This window comes from Pectinophora gossypiella, unplaced genomic scaffold, assembly GCF_024362695.1.
Source record: "Pectinophora gossypiella unplaced genomic scaffold, ilPecGoss1.1 Pgos_46, whole genome shotgun sequence".
NCBI lineage: Eukaryota > Metazoa > Arthropoda > Insecta > Lepidoptera > Gelechiidae > Pectinophora > Pectinophora gossypiella.
Genome location: NW_026063256.1, coordinates 512,362 through 518,869, shown reverse-complemented (window position 1 = coordinate 518,869; position 6,508 = coordinate 512,362).

The following is a 6,508-nucleotide window of genomic DNA, read 5'->3' as shown; positions in this document are numbered from 1 at the left end:
ATGCAAACAAAACACAAACAATTCACACAAAATCCCATCACTTTTTTTATTAAAAAATACACTGTTTTCGCAAAAAAAAAAATTCTTAAAGTTTATGCCAACACCACTTATATTCTAAATGGTTGTACAGAGCGACAATTTCACCAAGAAGGGCGCCATTGAAACGTAATATCTTTTGCTACCTTATAGGTAGGTGTAATAGGAAATGGTGTTATGATAATACTGATATGTTTCAGAAATTTATAAAGTGGTGTTTACCTGAAGGGCACAGCTAGATGTTATAGACCGGTGAGCATGAGACAAAGAAAACTCCCTTGAATTTGTACAATGTATATTTTACAATTATAATTATTAAAGTACAACCATGGGCAGGTAAAAACCCTATGGAGGGAGACAGGTCGCGCTTTGGTCCGTCAGGTTAATTGTCACTCCGTAACAACCATGGGATATCTCTATGTTTAAAAACACTGTCCGTACACCTGTAGGCACCTCACTTACTCGAGGACCTCCGACTATCAGGCCTACCTGAGGCGTCCTGGTATACCGTACAGGTGATGCGTTGAGGCCGGCTCAGGCCAGGGCCTGCTGGACGATGAACGAAAACCACAGGTTGAATTCCCAATCATCACCAAAAAGCTGAAGGAGCTGCAGGCAAAACTTGATTTAGCAGTGAAGTCTAGGGACCGTCATCACCTTATGCGTGCTAAGGCTTTGTATCTTCATCACCGTCTTGAGCGTGTAGTATGCACGGAGTCTGTCGATAGGGAACCTTATTAGGATTGTAACGAAGCATTTCGGACCAACGAGCCTTGTAGCGACATCTTGTGGTTTCTGACGATATAACGTTGTTTTTATATTTTACCCGCAGGAAATCACAGATGGCGCTGCAGGGTTATCGATGGGCCCGAATATTTTTAATTATTTTATTTTCTTCAAAATTTGGTATATTAAAATTATCTGCAACATTTATTTTTGATATATTATAATTATATTGTTTAAATTTTGGGATCAAACAAGTCGATCGATTGTTGTCGTTGATTCGGCGAATTTATGGTTTGGTAGATTTTTATTTTGGTTGGCAACATTGTTGGTTCGTGTGTCAGACTGACAGCTGGCTCTAGCTGAGAGACAGGTTTTGGAAAGTGGGGACGTCGCGAGAGCGCCGGAGACTCCACTGCCGTAACTATAATGTGGGCAAATTAAAAGCCACGATTTATCGGCGACATCAAGAGCCGATGTCTCAATTTAAATAAACAACTTAACCGAGATGGTGAGTCCTCGCAATTCTTCGTGCATATTTTTGCACCAACTTTGTGATAACCTCGAGGTCCTTGTTTTCAGCAACTTCACTGAAATCCCATCGCCGAAGGTCCAGTGGGTGGGTTTAGGTTTCATCCGAGCGATGCCCAATTATCCCGGATGAACCTGTAAGTTATTTTCTTTGTTTTACACTCGTGAGTTGCCTTGCCACGCTGTCAGCTGAACCACATGCTAATCATTGCCATTCCTTGTTGCAGATGGGGTTGTTTTTAATTGTTTTAACGTCTTTAAAGTTTTGTTTAATTTTCTGACGTTTTTAAGTTCTATGAAGGAGTTTATGATTGGATCAGACTATTTCAACAAATTTTGTGAATGAAGTTTGCTACTATTTTCTCCTGCGTTTGCAAGTTATTTCAAGCTTCTTTACGGCGGAGCTTGCCTTGGTTGTTTGCACGTCGAAGCTTTCCTTTGTGCGGCGCGCATGTGGATGTGCCGCGCCTCTCCTTTTGTCAACACTCCGGATAAGGCCCGGTGAAGGACTGCGAGGTTGACCGGTGGACGTGCAGCCCGCCAGCTGCGTAACAGTTGGCCCGCTGCGCCGCCATCGTCCAGCACGCCCTGGCCTGAGCCGGCCTCAACGCATCACCTGTACGGTATACCAGGACGCCTCAGGTAGGCCTGATAGTCGGAGGTCCTCGAGTAAGTGAGGTGCCTACAGGTGTACGGACAGTGTTTTTAAACATAGAGATATCCCATGGTTGTTACGGAGTGACAATTAACCTGACGGACCAAAGCGCGACCTGTCTCCCTCCATAGGGTTTTTACCTGCCCATGGTTGTACTTTAATAATTATAATTGTAAAATATACATTGTACAAATTCAAGGGAGTTTTCTTTGTCTCATGCTCACCGGTCTATAACATCTAGCTGTGCCCTTCAGGTAAACACCACTTTATAAATTTCTGAAACATATCAGTATTATCATAACACCATTTCCTATTACACCTACCTATAAGGTAGCAAAAGATATTACGTTTCACTGTAGTTATCCATATTATGAGGGTCTCCTTTCTTCAACAATGGTCTTACTATAGAAAACTTCAGTGAAGACGGGAAAGTCCCAGTCGCAAATGATAGGTTTACTAAATGTGCCAGCAACGGTGATAATTCAGTTACGCAAGCTTTAACAATCTTTGTACATATGTCGTCATAACCTGTTGCATTTGTGTTATTTAGAGATTTAATGATATTTTTAATTTCGTATTCATCTGTAGGAGATAAGAAAATGGTAGCATTATTACTTTTTAAAGAACGAGTAGCATTTAAAGGATTACTTTTTGGAGTTTTAGCGCTTTGCGTCAAATTTATAAAGTATTCATTGAATTTAGATGCTATGTCAATCGGATTATTAAAATTTTTATTATTTATAGTTAAACGGTCAATAGCTTTAATAGATATTTGTTCATTATCAGCTATGACATTCCACGTCGCCTTACATTTATTCTTTGCTTGTTTTATATATTCATTATTTCTAGATTTTTGAGCAGTTTTTATACATTTTTTTAAAAGTTGAGAGTAACACCTGTATTGATTTTTAACGTATTCGGTTTTCTTAGCATAATATGAGAGTCGAAGCTTCCTCTTAGTTACACAAGATTTTTTTATGCCTCTTGTAAGCCATTTCAGTTTATTTGCTCTACTGATTTTAATTCTATATTTTGGGAAGCATAAATTATAAAGTAGTTTCAGTTCCGTGTAGAAGCAATTAAATGCTTTTTCTAATTCGTCAGATGAGTATACATCCGACCATGTATACTTCATTAAACAGTATTTAAACTTATCTATATTTTCTAGACTGAAATCCCTTACAGTTTTGTACCAGTGCTGTATTGACTTAACTTTGTTTTCTATCGGCACAGTAAGAATTTGTGTAGTTTCATGATCTGACAACCCGACTTTTACACAGAGTCCCTCCGCGTTTTTGATGTTGCTTGCGATGTGGTCGATACAAGATCCCTGACGTGTTGGTGTATTAATGTGTAAACGTAAATTATAGTTTTCTAATATAGTTTTTAGTTCATTCGAATCCTTTAGCTCGTGTGGATATTTGGAAACTTTTAAAGTATTAATTATTATTTATATTTATTTATTTTTTTATTAATGTTCCAGTCTCCTGTTAGTATTATTGATTTATTAGTTTTTCTATGTAATTTGTCAAGTAATAGTAGTAGTAGTAGTTTATCAAAAAATGTCCGAATGTGTGCCCCCGGAATCCGATAGATACAAACCAAAATTATTTTGTAAGCAGGAATTTCTATGCCACAATATTCAAATGTCCGTTCAGAGGCTAAATCCTCAATGAATGGTAACTGTTTAATATTAAGAGAGTTATGATGTAATATGCATTCACCACCTCTACTTTTTCTTAGTCTGCAGAAAGTTGTGCTTACGTTGTAACCTTTCAATTTAATATTTAACTTATTACTTTGTTGTACAAAAGTTTCGGATAGACATATTAAGTCAATAGGTTGTTTGAATTTTGAAAATAGATCCAGTAAAACTACTTCTAATTGTTCTCTCTTCCGTAATATGCCTGCTATGTTTTGATGCATGATTCGTATGACATTGCAATTATTTATAAAAAAATATTACTATTATTATACTTATTATTATTCATTGATTGGGGTGAGGCATTTCGGCCAAGTGAGTTTGCTTTGAAACTGTGGTCAATTACACGGTTTGACTGGTTATTATTATGAAAGACGTGCAAGATTTCTCTATATATTGCAAAACTCAGGTTTGACACAAAATGTTTCGTCCCTTGATAGGCTTTATTATAGTTCATTCTTACAAATGTAGTATGATTAAATCCATGACATATTGTTTTGATATCATAATTTAGATTATAGTTATACATTGCTGCATTAAAAGGTAATCCGCATATAATTATATTGGTGTTAATATTCTTGCTGAGCCATTCAAGTAAATATGTTTTTAATTTCAGTGGATTTCTATCGTTCATTCCACCAATTACGACTATGAAATCTTGTGGTGTTAGGGTCTCTATTTCGTGGCTGCAAGTAGTGCAAGTATTTATCACTTCATGTAAGTTAGCTTGACTCTTCCAGTAGCTAAATACTTCATATTCTGAGCCAATTATTTTTTGAAGGACCTGCTGCATTCCTCTGCCTTGTTGATCCGCCAGTATAGATATTTTTTTCTTCCTTTGTAAAAAGTGATCATAATTTAAATTGCTGCTTGTGTCGATTTCTTCTGTCTCTATTTCTGTTCGTATAATTTCTTGTTCCGTATTTGGGTTGCGGATAGGGGGGGTAATGGCTGATGGATTTGAGTTTTTCTTACACGTCTTTTTCGGTTTCCTTTTCTTAGTAGAATTTTTAGTTTTAATAGAATCGGTTAGTTTTGTAGTATTTGAGCAGATGTATAATAAATCCTTGATCTTTTTGTCTTGTTCTTCTATTTTGCGGAGAAAAGTATTTTTTTCTAAGGTTAAATCTTCAATTAGGCTGTCTGCTGCTTGAAGTTGGGATTTCAGATGCAGAATCTCGGTTTTTAAGCTTACTATTTCTTCATTTTGTAACGTTGATAGGTCTGGCAAACTAAATAAAAAAAAAATAAAAAAGTTTATTGCAGTATCTTTTGGTACATGGCTTATACTGGGTTTGGAGCCACCTTTTAAGCATAGATATGCTTGTATTAGGTGACTCCGTTCTTCCATAACAATGTTCGTAAATTGTACCTTACACTAATTGACAGAAATCGAAAGGAAAGAAAAAATAAAATGAAAATGATTAAGGATGAAAAAATTAGGCATGCTTTTATACTTATATCTATATCTAACTTTTTGAAATGTTTATTTAGTTTGTATTATAATGTAGTTTATGTTGGTATTAGTGCGTGCGCGCGCGCGCGCGCGCGCGCGGGTGTGTGTGTGTGTGTGTGTGTGTGTGTGTGTGTGTGTGTGTGTGTGTGTGTGTGTGTGTGTGTGTGTGTGTGTGTGTGTATGTGTATGTGTGTGTGTGTGTGTGTGTGTGTGTGTGTGTGTGTGTGTGTGTGCGCGTGTGTGCGTGTGTGGGTGTAGGTGTGTGTGTATTCAAGTGTGTGTATGTGTGTTTGCGAGTGTGCGGTTGTGTGTATGTGCGGGTCTCTGTTGATGTCAGTTTTAGTCCATTTTTTGCAGTACAGTTCTGTCTACCTCAATTTATTTGAGATTGCTTAAATTTTGGTCAGTTCAGTTTAGTTCAGTTCAGTTAGCTCTACGACGTAGCTGTACTGAGGGGGATAGCTTCTGCTAACTGGTATTGCGAAATTTTTATTTGAAATGTGAGATTCATTGTATAGTCTGTACAATGGATTCAATTTCACTATAGCTTTTATCTTTTAGCCATGTAGTAAGGGTCTTTTTACAATTAAAGCACGAGAGGGGATATATGTTCAAGTGTTTATTTAATAGATTATATAAATGTGCCGATTGTCTAGTGAATTGTCTTTTTGCGTAAGTCGTTTTTACTATGACTGGAGGTGCGATGTTATAATTAATTCTTTTTTTAGTTAGTTATTTCTGATTCATTATAGGGGAGTGATTTGTGTTTTTTAATTATAAGATGTAGTATGTAAAGTTTCCTTACTGTTAGGAGTTCAGATGTTTGATATAACCTTTCGGTAGGAAATCTAAAAGGTTTAAAAAGCATGACTTTTAAAAGGGATCTCTGAGCCTTTTCTAGTTGTAGGAATTTCATTTTGGAGGCTCCACCCCATATCGGTAAACAGTACGATAGGACCGATTGCACCAGCGATATATAGATTTGTAGTAAAAGCTTTTTTGTAGCTATATGCCTAAGGTTTTTAATAGTCCAAATTAGCTTCCGGACTCTGTTCATGGTAAGTTCTATATGATCGTGCCACGTCAGCCTCTGGTCGACTACTATACCGAGGTATTTGGTGTGCTGTACCTTGTTTATTTTATCACATCTACATTCTAATTTGGGCAAGTAATTACATTTATGTATTTTTATTTGTAGATCGGATGTGGGTTGTGTACGTTCATAGTTTGTAAAACAGATGTAGTTAGTTTTAAGGGAATTTAATGTTAGGAGATTACTGTCAAGCCAAAGAGCTACTTTTCTTAAGCCATTTTCGGTGTGCGCCCGTACGTTATCCCAGGTTCTACCCGAAAAAATAATGGCCGTGTCGTCTGCGTAAGAGAAAATATGTGCTTTGTCTATTTT